Here is a 19,317-nt window from a genome sequence, read left to right as displayed (position 1 = left end):
TCATACTAGTATTCCCCCTCCTCTTGACTAATTAGTGATAAATTTATAAGCTGTGCATAATCCCAAATCTCCTCACAATATAAAACAGCAAGGGAATTTTATAGCCTTAATGTAGTTTTCTTCAGAAAGAATTTAATTATAGTCCCCTTTCTTGACTACCAAAAGTGTTCTATCTGCCAACTATAAACGAAATTTGTTATCAAACTTCAATTCAAATTTGTTATTTGAAACAATAGCATAGTGAAAACCCACAGGTCTGACAGAACAACAACTTTGTTCCTTAATTCATTTAGTTAATCCCTGCTTTGTCTGGAATCTCAAACAGAGCTAGAACAGTGGCTTCATCTTTTGTAGTACTTTATACCCAGCTCAGACATTCTTGGTCAAGATATGAGGCTATATAATTTTTTAAACCTGGTATTTCAAGTGATGAACACAAAACATGGTTTAACCCGAAGTAGAATTTGAACAAATCTATGACCAATAATGTGGATTATTTATCTTGCCCGTAGTTTTCAGGGAACTGGCTCCCAAATTTAAAAGTCAGCTATGAAGTTCACATGCACTTATTGCCCTTATCTGTTCATTTAAACATTCTTGAAACATGTACTTTTAAAACAACTGGAAGCCACCAATTTTTCAGCATGCTATATAATAATATTTGAAGAAAATTACAACAGTTTTTACTTACATAACAGAGCACAACATACATAACTTCTGTGATTTCTAATATGCAACATCTCAGGTTTCTGGCATCAAACCTTACACCCTGAGGTGAAGAATCTGGCACAGTTAAAGTGTTCATGTTTAGAGTGGATTACTTTAGTCACCATTACAGATTTATGTTGACAAGGGTCAGCAACACTTGCAGATCTCAAGAGTTTACTATTAGACTGAAGATGGATTTCCATCAATTGCTCATGACATGCAGCTGTCCCAGCAGTTTAAAAAAAAAAAATTATTAAAGGATTGTATTCTCTTTCAGGTACCATTTTCTGCCTTTCTGTCTTTTTACCTATTTTTTGTTGTTTTGTTTTGTTTTTTTTTAAACTGGAAACACTAGTTAACTTCTTGTGTCCATGTGTTTCTTTGCATTCACACTCCAATGTTCATTATTAAGGAATTTCTCAAACAAATTTCAATACCATTAATAGAGACCACTGTTAAAAGTCACTATAAGTGCAATCCACCAATATACTTAGCATTATATATTGACATTTTACTCAAAAGAAAAAAAATAATTGGTGATTAATTTATTAAGATTCAATTTTGATACTGCAGTCTCTGAGTCAAACCTTTTTTCTCAAGTCACAAGAATTTAAGAATGTAACTCAGGTTAGTTTAAAACATTCAAAAGAAGAGAGAAAAGAGAAATCAGTAATGCTAGAAATGAGAAGTAGTTGACTTAAGTTTTGATAGGGCGAGGAATTGGAAAAAGGAAATGCATACTCTCCTTTTATGGTCACTAACTAGGTTTCCAAAACATTTACAATGAAGCCAGAGTATCTTATTATTTGTTTGCAGTAAATAGGGAACAATATCTGCTTTCCTCATACACAGACCACATCCTTGTTCACTATCTTTTTACAGAGTAATAGTAACAGTCTAACAAAGACATGGCAGCAAAGGGAACAATGTAATTACACTACACAAAAGCAGGTATAAATAGTTCCTTTGCTGCCTATCTTCTAGGGCAAAACCTGAAACAGCAAGTTTGGCTCTTACATAACACCTAAAAAATCAGGAGGCCACAAAGAGTGTCTCTAAAGAAACACATGAGGCATGTAAATTCAAAGGAAGAAACCCCTTGTAGAGCAGAATGTTTCCTTTACCTTAAGAGGAAGCCAGGCAATGAGTAACCTCTCAGCTGTGGATTATTCTGAAAACAAAGCTGAGTTAAGCAACCCATCCCCTTAAAGCACACAGAAAACACAATGATCAGAAATGGCACCATCAAGATCTCCATGACAGAAATGTCAACAACATTACTGAAATACCCTACAGTAAAAGCCTTGCAATGGCAAGAGATGGATTCAACTCATCAGCTGCCAGCATCTGATCTTTCCAAGAACATTTAACTCTTACTGCAAGGAAGTTCCTCAAGCAGATGCCAAAAATACCAGAGTAAGGACCAGATTTAAACTTATTACAGCACAATGTTGGCTTCCAGTAGGAAAAGCTGTCCTCTTCTGTTATCACTCTGCCTTTTCTTTGGCTTATGAACAAAGGAAAATATATTCACACAGTCTTTCTGCACCTGAGAACCTATTTCTAGAATGGTGGTTGTAAACAAAGAGAGTCTGTCTGCTAAAAGAGCATTTCTACAACCCAAATCCACTCTAGAGGGCGAGCCTCTGTCCAGGCTAAAGTCAATATGTTCTTACATTGGTTTAATGAGCTTACTTTTATTTTTGGAATTAGTTACCAGCAAACAAAAGACAGCAAGAAAATGTTTACTTCATAAAGCCTCCAAGAAATCAATGTTTTCGATTTTGAACCTGATGCTGTTACAGCCAGGAGGTCCATTACCCAAAGCAGGAGTTTCAGAGCACTCTTCTTTTTCCTTGGACATATACGGGGTTGAAGAAAACAATGTTCTCCAGTTTCAGTAAGGCAAACGTCTCCAAGCCCTATTTCTCATTACCCAACATTTGGAATTAAATCAATACCACTGTACATCACTGTGGTCTCAACAAACACCGAATATGCGAGACACCTTCATCACAAAGTGTTGTATGTACAACAAACATTAAAGTAACAAAACCTGGGAGGCTGACACCAGGAATCAGGCACTTATTCCTCCTGTCCTTCTGCCCTCCAGAGGCCAGCACCCCCAGACAGCCCAGCCTAGACAATATCCAAACCTCTTTGACACTTCTCCTCTTCCTCTCATCACTGACAGTACAGTGTTAGGTGGCAAAAATGTGGCATTTAAACAGATCTTGGATATAGCTATCTTCCTTTTAAAGGAAGACCTCCTTTTTAGACTATACAAAGAAGCAATCAAACATGTACTTTCAGTAGTTGTGCTGCTTCACTTCTCCCTATTTCATTTTAGCTTAGCTGTGGAATCAGAGGAACATTAGGAAAATATCAATCTAGATGTTGTGCTGATTCATTAGACTCTTTTTTAACCAAGAATAGCATTACTTCCCAAACCTAAAAGACCAGGTTATCTTTGTAAAGTTAATACAAGCAAAAAAATGTCTAATTTCAAAATCTACTGATGTGCTTTATCAGCTGCAGATGAAGACGCTGCCTTTAGTTAAATCTGTAACCAGACAGTGGAGGAAATGTTGTAAGAACAAGCACATTTTAAAATCCTATAGGCAAACACAACTGGCTGGGAAAGTCAATCAGGTTTAAAATCTGGCTCTGCAGGAATGCAATATTTGTGCCCAATGTAGAGTACACAGCCCTACGACGTGTAAAGACAGATGTCTTAAGTAACACATAGCTGAGATGTTTTCATTCCTATGATTTCTTCAATTCCTTTTAAAACAGGTGGTCAACTCACTGAGAAAATCTATTTCTGGATGTTACCCTCAAACATGCTAGCTGGGAACCTGTTCTAAATTAAGATAAAAAGATGCTAGATTAAAAAGTATTAGAACTAGATTACCTAAGGTCAACTGTTCCCAGAGACTTATTTACAGAGCAGTGTGTTCTCCACCACATATAAGCCTTTCAAACTTCACACAGACTACAGTAAAGAGTAAATTACAAGTGCCCAGAGGTGCACTCTTATGTGAAAGGTTCTCCTACGGCGTGGCAGAGGAAATACAGCTGCATAGGGAGAACAACCACAGAGGTCTTCTTTCCATTACTGAGAACTTTCGCTTGTTTTTCAGTGAACAGCCTTACATTATTCATCATTTATCCCACCTACAGACATTACATCATATTAAAAACACAATACAGGCGGGACACCTAATACTCCGAAGAATAAAATCTATTTTTCATCGCTTTTCAAAAGACACATGAACTCAAGGTTTCACATTTCCTTCGCCCTGGTACCAACTTTCAAACATACTAAGGTGATGACAGGATTTGCCCTTCCTCATGGCTCTCCCAAAACAGGGCTCTTGGATTTGCAAGATCCAAATTATTTGCCTTACAGAAGCAGACTCATTAGATCACCTTGCAAATGGCACCAATACAGAAACACTCCTTGAACTGAAATTAGCTGAAAACTTTAATTGCTGAAGACACCAGCATTAAAGAAAGTCTGCTGAAAATGAGACTGTCAGTTTTCAAACAAGGCACGTTTCAAGTCTTTTTTGTGTGTGCAATAACAGCAGCTCACACAGTGTGTTTTTTTGCACAAATGAAAAAAACCTCACAGACAATATTTCTGACACCTGGGAATGAGTAGGATCTAAGCCACTGCTCTTAAGAGGACTATGCAGAAAAGTTCTAAGTATTTTGAATCCTTGTGAAAGGGTTAGTGTGTCACTGTGCTGAAACACTCATAAAGAAGTAGTTTAAGCTGTCAAACAGCAAAATAGCACAGAAAGGAATGAACATTCTGTCGAAAAAGATAATGAGGATCTGAAGGAAGATTATGTCCCTGAGTACAGTGAAAACAACCAGACCAAGCATCAGTTTCTTCACCACTGGGTTTCCAGCTGATACTACCACAGATCTGCAAGGAGAGCTCCATGAATATTTCAAGAGGAAAGGGCAAAGAGTAGACTGAGGTCCATCTAAGCTGTTGTATTATTTCCACCGTGAAAGACAAGTCTTTGCAGAGTACTGAAAGTTTCAGAATATTACTTGATGTAATTAAGATGTTAAAATGCTCAATAAGTTATTAGAGGATTTTTTTCAAGTAGAAATGCAAGATCACATTGCTTTCATCAACAGAATTATTTAACTGTGTATAACTCAAAATTTTACAGCCTATTAAATCCTTTGCTAAACAAAACAGTGATCTGGACAAAACTAAAATACATAAAAGAATAAAAACAAACTGATGCTGAGCTCCTTCAATTGCTTACTTATAAACAAATAAAGGAAGTAAAAGGAAGAGGTCATACTTTCACACTGCCTTAGAAGGTCATACAATGTGTACTTCATGCAAATATCATGTGGAATGAAAACACCACAGCCACATTAGTTTCTCTGCATCACTTCATATTTTTAAGCTTAAAGTCTCATATTTTCACATTTAGGCTACTTTTTCTCACTGATATGACTGTTTCAAAAAACCCACAACCCCTCAGTAGTCACAGCTACTTCACCTCTTCCCCAGGTTCTCACAATTAATGTTATATTTCTCCAGGTACAGCTCCAACTTCAGGAGGAGGAACCACTACCCATGCATTAGCTGCCAACTTCTGTGCTGACAACACAACTGAGCATTTTCATGCTTAAAGTAGGCTAATTAGCTTTCCAAGTCTAGTTCATATGTCCAGAGAATAACACAAGGAGGAAATACTTTTAATTTTGTTCAGTCTCCAAGGACCAGTCCAGTTAAAAAGCAGCATCCATCAAACTCACTTTGCCACGGACTCAACAGCTGAAAAATTATTCCTAATGAAGCACGTTGGGCTGTAAACCACGCATGGAAACTAAACTCACAAGACCGACGCAGTGCAGCTCCTGTCAACAATGCTCCTCTACTCACTCTGTTTATGAACAGATGTTTGCTTAAGGAGCATTAAACTCCTGAAGGTTTCAGTTTCTGTGCTGAAGCTGGGAGGAAGGGGCTGTCACCATCAAGAGGCCAATTTACTGACACCTCGAAGGAATCCCAGGGTTTAACCCTTTTTTTTTTTAAGGCACTGTCTTCTCTAAGGAAAAAAAAATATTTTGGTTCATCAAGTACACACTTATAATGGTAAACTGAAGCGTCAGGACCTAATAGGCATTGAGTAACTACCCCCATTTTAGAATGATATTGCTTCTTAAAAAAAAAAATCAAAAAAATCATAATTATGATGACACGTTGAAGCAGAGTTACCTCCAGACGCATTTAGCGACTGACATGCTTTAAAAGCGAAAGCTCGTCAGGAAAAGCCGTGCGCACAGGACAGGTTAACTTACTGTACCACACAGCCTTGATTCCTCTCTCCCTCTCTCAGCTGAACCCCAGGACACCGCGGGGCATCCCGCGCTGGGGCCCCGCCGAAGGACAAAGCCGGGACGAGCCGAGGGAGCGGCGCCTCAGCGAGGGGAACCCGCGGGGCTCCCCCCTGCCCTGCCCTGCCCTGCCCCGCCGGGCCCGGCCCGGCCCCGCCGCCCTCCCCCGGGGGCGAAGGGGAAAAGGACGGCGCTGCCCCGCCAGGCCCCGGCCGCCGCAGCCCCGCCGAGGGGTCCCCGCTGCCCTTTCCCGGCCAGGCCCGGAGCGGACGAGCCGCCCCGTCACCGCCTCTTACCTGCGGGCTGCGCAAGGGGCGGCGGGGCCCGGGCGGGCATGGCTGCGGGCGGGGAGGGGGACAGGGAAGGAAGGGGGACAGGGAAGGAAGGGGAGAGGAGAGGGGGCCGCGGCCGGTTATCTGCGGCCTCCCGCGGCAACGGCCATGGAGGGGGAGCCGCTGTGGGCGACAGGAACCGCGTCGCTGCAGCCCGGCCCCCTCCGGCCGCCGCCTCCTGCCCCGCCACCGCCCCCCGGCCTCCCGGCGCTCCCCGCGCCGCCGCCCCCGCGCCGCGTCACGTCCGGCCGGGCCGGCGAACGGGGATGGCGCGGGCAGTCAGTGCTGCGAATAAACGAATGAAACGTTTATGTGTGTGTGTTGTGTGCTCTGTCTTGGTGTGACACGGAGTCCCAGAGCGGATTCGGTGGAAAAGGGCCTTAAAGGCCGCCCGGTTCCGACCCGCGAGCAAGCGCGTGTTAAAATTTAGAACCACAGACGTGCAGAGCCTGCCATTTATCCCTCGGCGGTGGTTAACTGAGCTCCGCACGGCGGTTGCAACGCGCTGGAGAATCGCGATAATGAAGCAGCGAGTGGAGCGTGATATCAAAGGTTTGTTGAAGAATCACGGAATTAATTAGGTGGGAAAAGGCCTCTGAGATCACCGAGTTCCAACCTGTGTGAACTAGACCGTGGCACTGAGTGACATGTCCAGCCTTTCCTCAAACACCTCCAGGGACGGTGACTCCACCACCTCCCTGGGCAGCCCATTCCAGTGTCTAATCACCCTTTCTGTGAAGAAATTCTTCTTGATGTCCAACCTAAACCTCCCTTGGCACAGCTTAAGACTGTGTCCTCTTGTCCTGTCACTGGTTGCCTGGGAGAAGAGGCCGATCCCCACCTGGCTACAACCTCCTGTCAGGTAGTTGTGGAGAACAATAAAGGTCACCCCCGAGCCTCCTCCTTGCTTCCTCCAGAGGCCGTATCTACACACACACCCCCCAGGTATTTAAGTATTCAGTAGTTTGGCTGAGGGAAGGCTTAAAACAAGGCCATTTGCAGAACTTTTCACGTTTGAGATAGGTTGGTGGAATAAAAATGCCTTTAAGAGTAATTATAATTAATGCAATAATTTAATAAGCAGTAGAAGGCTTTTGTGAAGCATAGGGGAATTATATTGTTAATGCACTGTTTGTGTGACGTTAGGAATCCTGCTCCAATAGCTGAACATGCTCACGGGTGACTATTAATGAAGCTGTGTGATTAATTCTCTATTATTTCGCCGCCTGGTGGCTGTTCCCTTTTTTCCATCTTAGTGTCGGAAACACATAGTAAAGCTTGTGCTGACCTGGCAGGACAGAAGGAGAAGCATGGGGGAATAGGAAAGAAGGTAATTTAGCAGTCTTTGACCTTCAACCAGTGTACAACAATGTGTTTTACAAACTGTAAAGGTACAGAGAAGATCCTGTAAAAGCAGTTAAATACTTTGTTGTAAAGCAACAGACAAACTAGATCTTTTTTTCCGATATCTGGCAGTAGCCATGAAGTTCCAGGGGCCCAAAGTATACCTCAGTGTGTGGCGCTAGCCCACGAAGAATCATTTTCCATTCCAGCTGTGTTTAATTGTTGGTCATTGGCTATGAGTGTTAATCACCCTATTGTAAATAATATAATTAGAGGAGGTAAAATAATAATTACCTTCTCTTTTACAGCTGCTGTATCAATCATTGGAATGATCATACACAATAATAATATGCTGCCCGTAGACTCCACAGACAGCAACACGAGCCCTTGTGTTTCCAGAAGAATCAGATTCATTACCCAGTGTGCAAAAAGCCAATAATTACACACTAGACAGAGACATTGATTATTTATTTTGGAGTTGTGCAAGCCTGGGTGCTCGCTGGTGTTCCACAAATCAAGCGCGCCAACTATCAAAACTTTTTACTATTTATACATTTTACCACAAAAAGGAATTAGTGTTCATTGGATATATGTTCTCTAATTAATTAATAGTCTATCTTCTCTTGGTTAACGACTCTTTAACTTCTCAGGCTGGTTAGTCCACATGCTCAGTCTTTCTCTTTTTTGGGGTCAATGTGTTTCTTGGATCAGTGGTCTCCGAGTTGTGGTCATGATCTACCCCTGCCAGAATTACCTTTTACCCTGTCAGAGCTGATTCAGCACAGTTGCTGAGTTGGCTTTATTAGTTTCTTCCTTATCTTGGGACTTCTGCCAAATGTCCTTGTGGCCCCCAAATCTTGCATTCTTTGTGTCTCCTATCAGTGGTACATCCTCCTTCCCAAGCTTTGTTAACCTCCCTCTAGGTCTGAGATTGTTGAAGCATATCCAAAATTAACCTTAACAAGGCAATTCTACCCGCAAGTAATTAGTTTTTCTAACACCTGGACATCACTTAGAGCTTACTTGTTAGCTGTGGTCTGTTTAACGGATTAAGTCTCCCTTCTTGTTGCTTAGGCTTGAAAGTATACAAAGATCAAACATCAAAGAACATCCTTTCTTAAGAAAATTCCACATATTCCGCATTTTACAACACTAGCACCTAAAAAAAACAATAGTAAAGTCCTTGTGCAAAAGTCCAAAACCACAAACACAATCATGTGCCTCAGAAAGAGGGCCAGAAAGATCAGCAGTGTCAGTAATTAGGTTCTAGAGTAGAAGGAAATTTTTAAAGTAAAATTCCCACATGATTTGGGGAAGTGGCTCATATCCTAAGCTACAAAGAGAGGCAGAAAATCCCTCCAAATGGTCCCTGCCAGTCTAACCAGAGGAAAAATTTCTTTTCTTTCTTTCTCAATGGTATTTAGAATTTTCTAGGACCTGAAGCTTTAATCAATATGCAGTTATGAATACATAAAATTCATTTAACTTGAATGCAGGATCAGACGAGAGGTAAACATTTCATATAAAAAAAAAAGAAAGTGATATTCACTTAGACATAGTGTAAATGATTGAAAAGATGTGTGGGATTTCTTTAGTCATTCCTGCATAAGCTTTGCTGGTTCAGGGAGATTACATTTGCTTGAGAAGGCAGACTGACTCTTTATAATAGCATTAGCCTTATTATGTATTAGTTCTGTGAAATGGAATTCATGGGTTACAACACTAATTTCAAGGTTATATTTTTAACATATGAAACTTTCCTTTACAGAATTGCATGGATTGTAAACACTGTATCTTATCTGGAGATGATTCTAGCATGGTATTTTCAAACATATGGTGAGGTGTTTTTAAAGCGTGTACTTCCAAGCCATTTATTTCCTTACAGCATAGTGAAAAAAAGTTGTAATTTCAATAGACCCATCTCAATTTTACTATAACTCATCTCAAGGAAGCACTTCTGCATAGTGCAATAGAGGTTTTAAATTGAGCAGGACTGGTTTTAGTAACTCCGAGGTTAAGCCTTGACTTGGCTGCAGCAGAGCAGCTTTATCAATCGCTGCTACTGAGTCCTGAAGTGCCAGGAGAGGGCGCAGCCTTCCCAGAAGTCTCAGATGGAAAAAGGTCTGGTGGTGTGTCAAGATGATTCAGAAAGGCTCTCCCAAAAACCTGCGTGGTCTGTAGGCTCAGACACTCCTCCTGGGTTGGGAATTTAGGATGGCAGGGGCAACTTGTTGTGGTCTACATCCCTGTCCTCCATAAAACTTAATAATTCATAATTCTCAAAAAAATTGAGTATGTAGTATTTACAGGGAAACAATTTAGCTTTTAATTTTTCATTTTGAAGTTTACAACATGGTTCCTGAATGCAAATTTTAGTTATACTATAAGCTGTACCATATATTGTGTAGTGTGGTGCAGAATATCTTCTGAAATATGTTGGGCTGTTAGTAGTGGATAGTGCAGCTCTTTTTCTTTTTTATTTCAAAAATACATATAGTACAACATGGCTCCTGGCAGTGCAAGATATTTCTGGCTTCCCCACTCTGTGGGGAAGAAACTTGCTCTAATGAAAGTCTAGATAAATCTCCAAATTTCAAGCAGTTTGCTTCCTACTATGCTGTATCTGGCAACGCTGTTGAGCAGAAACTAGATAGTCAAGAAATTATCCTGCTTGATTTTTCTTTTTTTTTTTTTTTTTTTAAATTTGCAATTGAATCAGACATTTAAAGAATTGAAATTGTCCATAAAATGAATTTAAAATCATCTTTGGAGACTCTGACAAATTAGAGGACTGGGCAATCACCAGCCACATGAAGTTTAACAAGGGCAAGTGTCAGATTGTGCACCTGGGATGGGGCAGCCCTAGATGTACAGGCAGATTGGGGAATGAGAAATGAGATGCTGGAAAGCAGCACCGTGGAAAGGGACCTGGGGGTCCTGGTCAGAGGCAAATTGAATATGAGTCAGCCCTGGCAGCCAGGAGGGTCAACCATGTCCTGGGCGGCATCAGGCAAAGCATCGCCAGCAGGGTGAGGGAGGGGATTGTCCTTCTCTGCTCTGCACTGAGGCGGCCTCACCTTGAATATTGTGGCAGTTTTGGGCACTACAATATAAAAAAAGACATTAAGCCATTAGAGAGGAGGCAGTAAATATGGTGAAGGCTCTGGAGGAGAAACCATCTGAGGAGCAGCTGAGGTCACTTGGTCTGTTCAGCCTGGAGAAGAGGAGACGGAGGGGAGACCTCATTGTGGTTTTCAACATCCTCACAAGAGGAAGCGGACCAGTGACAGGACTCGAGGAAATGGCATGAAGCTGAGTCAGGGGAGATTTAGGATGGATACTAGGAAAAGATTTTTCACCCAGAGGGTGGCTGGGCACTGGAAGAGGCTCCCCAGGGAAGTAGTCACATCACCAAGCCTGTCTGAGTTCAAGAAGTGCTTGGACAACACTACATCTCAGGCACATGGTGTGATGTGTTCTGTGCAGGGCCAGGAGCTGGACTTGATGATCCTGTTGGGTCCTTTCCATCTCAGCATAGTTTATGATTCTGTGATTCTATGAAACCATTGCAATTCATCTTCACAGAGCTTTTAGGCTTTTTCCCATCCTGACATGAAAATGAATTGGCACGTTTCTCTGAAATGTTTTTAATTCAGTAAAATTGCATTTATCTGAGAGCTGTATAGCTGAAATAACCCTACTACTGCATTATCAAGCAGAAAGAGCTTTTCTGACTGAATTCACCAATGAACCTCGAAAGCTTTACATGAAAATTTTTTGTGGCTGTCGTTTCATAACGTGGGCATTGTCAAAGCTAGCTGAATGCATAATATGTGCTTTCTGCTGGCTTCTAAATGGGCATCAGTTAGTAAAAGAAAAATCCTGCAGTTACTGTTAGCTAAGTTAAACAAAAGTGCAGCTGAGCAAAGAGTGAACTTACTAAAGCAGCCTGTTACTAAACTACACTGTCCTTTGGCACTGAAAGATGCTAAAACAGATCTATGAGCAGTGGATGCTTGTTTCTTTGAGGAGTGGTTGGTGCCTTGAACTCCACCCCAAATCTGCACCCTAAGTGGTGGTCTCTGTTTCCTTGCAGGACTGGTCCCCCTCAAAGCTTTTCAGAGGCTCTGGGATACTCTAGTAAATATCCCAAATCCCGTGTCTTCTGCATCATTGCTACTCCTTTAGCATTGACCTCTGGGCATGCAGAATGGCCAGGCACTGGTTTCTCTTGTTTTGGGTATCCAACAAAGGTGTTTTAGCTTTTCCCAGCTCCTCAAGGAAAGGACTGTCTCCATCTGTACTAGTTGCAATTGCATGAAGTATAAAACATTGTAATGTATGTTTTGGATGGAACAAAGAGATCTTCTGTTTGGAGTGCAAGTTTGTTATTACTTTTTACAAATCTCCTTGGCTACCTGTACTATGTATTATGTAGTCATAGTACAAAAGTGAGAAGGCATTGCTACATCAGCAGCCCATTCTCTTGTGATTCACAGGCCATTAAAAAGTCCAGAACAAGCCTGAATGTGTTAACTACAAAGAACCCTGTGTAGTTACAGAAAACAGATGAAATGGCAGTTATTTTAGAAGTTTCTTACATCTGAATGTAGGTTCTTTGTGTTTCTGCTTAGGCTTATTTAAGCAAGCATAGGGTTGTTGCCATTCAACAGTGTTTGTTGGGAGGGGTTTTTTTTGTTTTGATTGGGGTTTTTTTGCTTGGTTTTGTTTGTTTGCTTGTTTTTTTCTTTTAAGGAACTGCTTTCTGAGTCTTGATCAGTTTGCAGCTGATCTGGAGCGTCTAATGAACATGAAGGCTCACATTCCTGCCATATGAGGGCTACCCAGTGGATCAACCAGATCATGAATGTCAAAACAGCCCCACCTTACCTGCCATGGTCTAGACCACATCCTCCAAGTGGTAGAAGTTAATGACTTCAGTGTGGCAATACTATGTATATACTTGGCCTCAACCTATTTTTATACATAGCTCATCATCAGCCTGTGCAAAGTGTATTTCAGTGTGTGTACATATTGATGGTGGTAAAGCTTGTCAGCAGAGTCAATAGCCAAACCAAGGTCTGACAATACTTGCTTCTCCTAGAGGATGGTATTGTGTGAGTACCTCAGCTGTCAGCAGGAAGGCAGGATTTCTAGTGCCCTCAGTAGCAAAGCTTTCCAGTGCAACTAAATATTTTTTTTTTAATCAAGGCTCTAAATGTAGAAAACCATTAAGAAAAGAAATCAAAATTATTCATTTTGCCTTTAAGAGGCTTGGCTTGTGAGCTTTTTACATTTAAGATGAAAAGTCCTCACAACGGTTAAGACCATTTTTCTGTTTTAATGAACTAATTTATTTATTGGACGAAGGTGAGTTGATTTCCATAATCATCCTCCTTCCTTGTGCGTCAGCTCCTCTCCGTGACGACAGGAGTCAAGAGCCTCCAAACACCCATCAGGAAATTCCAAAGTCCAAAGTACTTACTCTGTGTATGGGATAGGCACTATTACAGCAGTCTCTTGCACACTGAGCTGTGCAGGGTAGTAGCATATATGTTCTGTAATCTCTGTTATCATTTATTTTAAGACCTTTTCATTTCTAAGGCATCTTAGAGTTTGGGGATGTGTTGTTTGGTTGGTTTTTTTGAGGTTTAGGAACACTGAAACTTACCTCTACAGCTGGTTTTTTGTATATATTTCAGAGGACTTGCAATATCCTGTTGTAATCACACAAGTTCACTTCTGTATGTCAACACAAGCGGTGAAATTCAAGTGCCAGATTCAGACATTTTGATCAGGTTTTCCTCACAAACCAATGTTGTGTGACTGGCAGTGATGCTTATCAATAAAAATAATTTGAGAATTTTTTTACAAAGATCATGTCCTTTTCTCTTTACAGTGAATGGCAAAATGTCCATTAAGCATAAATGAAAGTAGGATTCAGTTCCAGGTTTTAAAATGTAAATGGATGAGATTTTTCTGAGCTAATGACAACTTCTGTCTCAAATGCAACTGATATGCAAGGAAAGTGGTTCCTTTCACAGATTTGTCAAAATCCTTCTCATTGTCTTTCAGACTCATATCTGATGCCTTGTTTCAGTACCACATATGCCAAATTTATCCTCTGTAATGTTTTTCTGCAATAGGTTTGCTTTGTTGATCTACGTTCATTGAGATGCAAAGCATCTGGGATGTAGGCACAGAACAAGGCTAGATCTCGGAAAAACAGCATTGCTTTCTTGAAAGCTCTTATGCAAGAAATATGTGAGATTTGCCATACCTGATCCTAAACTACCTGACAAGGCTGTTGTCATAAGCAACAAGACAGAATCTAGGGAGAAAATGCGGTGCTCCAGATAGCTACAATGTGTTTGAGTGCTAACAGAAGTACTGTCAGCTGCAGGAATCCTGCATGCACCGACCCTTGGCTGCACCAGCAGTCAGGGTGAGCCCCTCAGGTGGAGGGATCTGTTAATCTCTGTGTCATCCCCTGCTGTTGTCTCACAAGCAGAAAGAAAAGAGGCAAGAGCGAATGCCTGACATTTGTACCAGGAACAGGCAAAGTGGGGGAAGGAGCAGGCAGAGGGGACTGTGGAGAACAGGTCAGGGAGGGAAACAGCAGGATGACAAAGGCAAGAACAGAGACAGTGGGGCAGATGAGGAGATGAAAGTCCAACCTCCACCCCTTCAATAACCAGAATCAGTCAGAGATCTCTGGAGAGCAGCTGAACCAGCTCTGTTTCCATGAGGAGAGCTAGGAAAGATGAGATTAGGTAAATCCAGGTACCTGAGCAATCTGTTTAAATTCATTAGGCCCTGAGAAGAAACTCTCTTTTCTACATCATGGCTAGCTGGGTTTTAGTGCTGGGAAATGGATGCTGTCTCTCAGTCGCGTTCTTGGTTCTAGAAAGCAAATATGATCCCGTCAGGCTTACATGGTGTCACTGATGTACTCTGCAGGAGCCCTTGCCAGGATGTGCCTCCCCTCACCATTCTCTGCATCTCTGCACCAACCATACAGTCTAAGTGCAGCCTGTGGCATTTCCAGGGAGCAATGAGCTGCAGCCACCCCGTCTCTAAGCTTATTGAATTCAAGGGGTCTGCATTAGTGATGAATTTGTCTCACAGCTTTCAGTTTTTAACCCCTGAGATTAAAAAAACAGTTTAATTTTATAGGGTCTAGGGCTTGTTGCAAGGAGCCTTGATTCCCAGCACAAGCTGATTGCCAAATGTTTCAAAGGAGAATCTTTTGTCTTGATTTCACTGCCTTTATCGAATTGTTTATAATGCAGGCCGCAGGGTCTTTTCTGTCTGCTCAATCAGATGTAGGTCAGCAGTTCAGTGGATTTAAATGAAAGACTGATGGCCAACCTCCAATTGGTTTGCATGGAAATGGCATTAGGCCAGTTGCCCAGTTGTGGAATGTTATAAGAGCAGACCAGACGTAATTATTTCCAAATTTGGCCACAATCCATATTTTATCCATATTTATCCATATTTTGCTGCAAATGGTCTTGTCTCCTTTTGCAAGAAATCCCCTGGGCAGAGAGCATATCCTTAGTAACTCACTGTTCTTGTACTGGGTATATACCACTGTATCATACTGGGTGGAGTCTCCAACAAGTTCTCCTCTGTGGAAAGGCCAAGATGCATGACCCTTGCTAGTGATGCAGCTGTCTTCCAAAATCAGACCTCTGTCTCCTTGGCAGCCTGTCTCAAACGTTGTAGTTTATGAGATCTTCCACTGTTCTCTGAGCAGCAACTAATTCTTGATACAAAACCTGTTGGCAATAGCCTGGGTTTTTTGAGGAACAAAGACTTCTGTGCATATCATCCTGTGGAGCAGGAGGGAGTTCCAGGAGCACTACAAAGATCTCCCACCAGTCAAATGTTTGTTCTTCTTATTCAAAGAGGTGGTGGGATGTGAACCAGCTTTTGTTCAAAAATAACGTAGCCATTTTAGCACATGACTGCCCCCCCCAGCATGTCCTCTTGTACCTTCTGGGATCAATTTTTCTGAACTGTGCTGATGGAACTCAATTGCTGTCAGATGGCCCTTCAGAGGGTTGCTTCAGGGGTGAGGAAGATGTAGACTGAACCTGCTGGGGTAGTTGTCACAAACTGACCTATTCTTCTCTTGCTCGTAGCCAGCCAGTAACGGATGGATGGTGTATCCACTTCGTGGCTGCTGATCCATGAGTCTTCTGATCTTCTTTCTGTATAAATGTCTTCAGATGCAGTTTGACAGCAGGTTACACTGAGAAGACTTTTCCACTCTGCAGTTCCACATTATCAAGACATGCTTAAATTATCCTACAGGCTGTGCCTTCAGAGAGGCCAGTGTTACTTACACATCCCTGGTTTTGACTGATGATTTATACACCCTTACTAGCTAGGCCACTTCTCTGGAGAGTCCACCTTTCTCAATCTGACAGAGATGCAGGCAGACAGAGCTACAACACTGTGCTACATAGAAGAAACCCAGGGCGATAACCTGCTACAAAGCATGACAGAGAGTCACCGCATGCTCGAGTTTGCCTTGGAGCTGGTTTGCTTTTACAGTGCTGGACCAGTTTCCTCTGAGTCAGATTCTGTTATATGCACATTGGTGTGGTGCCTTTAATTCAGTTTAAGAGTGGATCAGATAGGTTTCTTCCCCCTTCACAATTATTACTTTATTACTGCTCTGTTTTTTAACATGTATTCTGGTTGCATCGCACAGCTACCAGCATGCCCCAGGGCCTGCTGCAATTAAGTGTCTGTGGTGTGTTTTGCTCTCTTGATTGTATAGAAGGAGTCATCACTGCATTATAAACTTATCTCTGTAGCTTTTCAAGGCTCATTCTTGCCTGTGGGAAACCTTCATGTGTGAAAAGTGTCAGGTTTTCTGTGGGATAGGCTGGACAGTTATACTCTGAGCTGCATCTTGCCATTTCTTTCCCTGCACTGGAACTGATAAGACTGAGCAGCAGATAGGAATACATTAGAGCTGTGTTGGACCCCAGTCTAATGCTGGCCCTAGGTAAGTCTTGCAGTGGTCTCCAGGTTCCCCTTGGAAGCCAAATATTATGATATTGAATGAGTGAATTCCATGAAGAACGGGAAACAATCTCTGCAGTTGTGGCAGCTAATGTGTGGAAAATATGTAGCATTTGTGTGAACTTTCGAGTACCAATTTTATTCCTGTGAGTTCCTTTTGATCTAATACCTTGATGTTGAATTAAACCATTTCGGCTCCCAGAAAAGAAAAATTACCACCGTAGGACCTTCACTGGTGCACAAAAGTGCTGTTAGTGCTTCCCATTGCACTGCTATTGCTCAGCTATGAAAGACCACTGTTTTTTCCGAGGCAATGGTTGCTAGAAGAGAGGGGTCTCCCTAGGGATGGTAGGTGATAAGTGGCTCTGTTGGTAGAATGCAACAAGCTCTAGTGATATCTACCTAACACACATATGTAGGCTTTGGACTCATTGGCATTAAAATAATTTTGAAGATTGGGAATAAATCTATGTGTGACTGCCTATATGTATTTGTCTTGTAAAGGGCAAAAAGAAAAAGAGATGCCTGTTTTTTTGATGATTAATATTGCTTGTCTGCATGAAGATTATTTTCTCTGAGGCTTTTATGCATGGTCTTTTACAGCTAATGGGCTGCTCCCATGTAAGATTCTTCCAGAGGATACCACAGAGGAGCCAGCTGCAATTAGAACCAAGAAAACTGTGTCCCAGTCCTTCTTTGCAATCTCATTCTTTAACTTCCATTATCTTTAAATTACATCCTTAGTGCTGTCACTCTGACAGAGTAGGATCACCCTTGCCTTGATTTTGCCCATGAAAAGTTTAGTATAGCCCTAATCTAATTAGGAATCTGAGGGTTTTCTCCTCATTTCCTTGGGGTGTATTAAAATGGATTATCCTGATATGGAGACTGTAAAATAGGCATAAGTTAAAAAACCCCAAAATATTCAGGCACTGTTTCTCTATGCTCCAAAGACTTCACCATCCTAAATGCCACTGGCAATAAAAAATACCTGTGAATGCAAAGCGTTGTATTCCTGAAGTCTTCAGGTTTAACAAAATGAACATATCATTGTCCCTCAGTTGCTGCAGTCCATTAGAGCCTGTAGCCCCAAATCTTTGATCAGTCTTTAGCTGGACAAAGTAGACAAGGAATTTGAAGTGAGTTAGAATACATCAGGGCTCCTGAGTTTAGCTAAGACTGCATATAAAAATAATATTGTCTTAGAAAGTGAAAAGCCTGTGTCCTGCATCTGCTGAGCAAGGGGTTTCAATCCAATGTTTTTTCCTGTGTGCTGGCAGATTCACAAAATAGGATGCATTCTGACTACAGCTAAATAAACAGCTGGAGGAGTGTTGTCTCTGTGCAGAGCCACAGGACTGTTCCCTTTCCGTTTTCAGGCGCTCTGCCCGTTCCCCATCCTTTGTAAAGGTTCTGGCCTTGTGAGAGGGCTCACGTACATGATCTGAGACTGAGCTCAACAAATGGTTTCTGTCCCATTCCCCCACAGGGCATCACTTAATACCTGGTATGTATACATTTTGGTAAAGCACTCCAAAATAGGCTGAATCAGACTTTAGGTAGCTAGTGGTCATTCACCCATCCCTGGCATTTGGCCCCTTTGGAGTCATAGGAGGGGATCATCCTGCTCTACTCTGCACTGGTGCAGCCTCACCTTGGGCATCACAATATAAAAAAGACACTAAACTATTAGAGAGCATCCAAAGGAGGCCACGAGGATGGGGAAGGAGGGGAAGCTTTATGAGGAGCAGCTGAGAGCACTTGATCTGTTCAGCCTGGAGGAGGCTGAGGGGAGATCCCATTGTGGTCTTCAACATCCTCATGAGGGGAAGCAGAGGGGCAGGCACCAACCTCTTCACTCTCCTGACCAATGACAGGACTTGAGGGGATAGCATGAAACTGAATCAGGTGAGATTTAGGTTGGATACTAGGAAAAGGTTCTTCACCCAGAGGGTGGTTGAGCATTGGAACAGGCTCCCCAGGGAAATGGTCACAGCACCAAGTCTGTCTGAGTTCAAGAAGCATTTGGACAATGCTCTCAGGCACACGGTGTGATTCTTGGGCTGTCCTGATGATCCTAATGACTCCCTCCAGCTTAGCATGTTCTATGATTCTATGCTAAAATGGTAAGCTATGCACAAAACTGGCAAGGCAAAGCAGCTCAGGTCAGATTTGTTTGCTGCTGTAACCTCCTCAACATCTGTGGAGTACCAGCATTTTTTCCTCTACATTCAAGAGTAGGAGTCCACCAAGGATTGAAGGTTGAATACTGAAACATTTAGCACTTCCAGTTCTGTTTGTAAAGAAACCCACCAGCCAAGAGCTACTGTGTATCTTCAGTTCCAAGAAGGTGCTGCTCTGTGCCTTCCTATATATGCCAGTGCTGAAAAATCCAAAAAGGACAGTGACAAAAAAATTTACCCTCTTCAGTCTAAGAAAAGTGATAAATCTACTCTCTTGAAATACAGTTCTGCTTTATCTGGTTTTACTTTTAGTGGAAAGGGAGGCACACAGTGTT

At 42.1% G+C, this 19,317-nt stretch overlaps 1 protein-coding gene across 4 annotated transcripts in view; it reads right to left on the bottom strand.

Moving 5' to 3' along the window:
• AFTPH (aftiphilin) overlaps positions 1–6,572 on the bottom strand; it is a 44,012-nt gene extending 37,440 nt beyond the window's left edge. Inside the window, exon 1 of one of the 4 annotated variants that reach the window (XM_032683280.1) lies at positions 6,381–6,572. The gene's annotated coding sequence lies outside the window, so the exon portion shown is untranslated. Of the gene's footprint in view, positions 1–5,629; positions 5,651–6,380 lie in introns of those variants that run through there. The other 3 variants (XM_032683276.1, XM_032683278.1, XM_032683277.1) reach the window with 3 other exon arrangements.
• Between the last annotated feature and the right edge of the window lie 12,745 nt (positions 6,573–19,317).

The sequence above is a fragment of the Chiroxiphia lanceolata genome, chromosome 3, assembly GCF_009829145.1.
Source record: "Chiroxiphia lanceolata isolate bChiLan1 chromosome 3, bChiLan1.pri, whole genome shotgun sequence".
In the NCBI taxonomy this organism is placed as follows: Eukaryota; Metazoa; Chordata; class Aves; order Passeriformes; family Pipridae; genus Chiroxiphia; species Chiroxiphia lanceolata.
The sequence above is the reverse complement of the archived record's forward strand: the minus strand, read 5'-3'. Positions and strand labels throughout refer to the sequence as shown.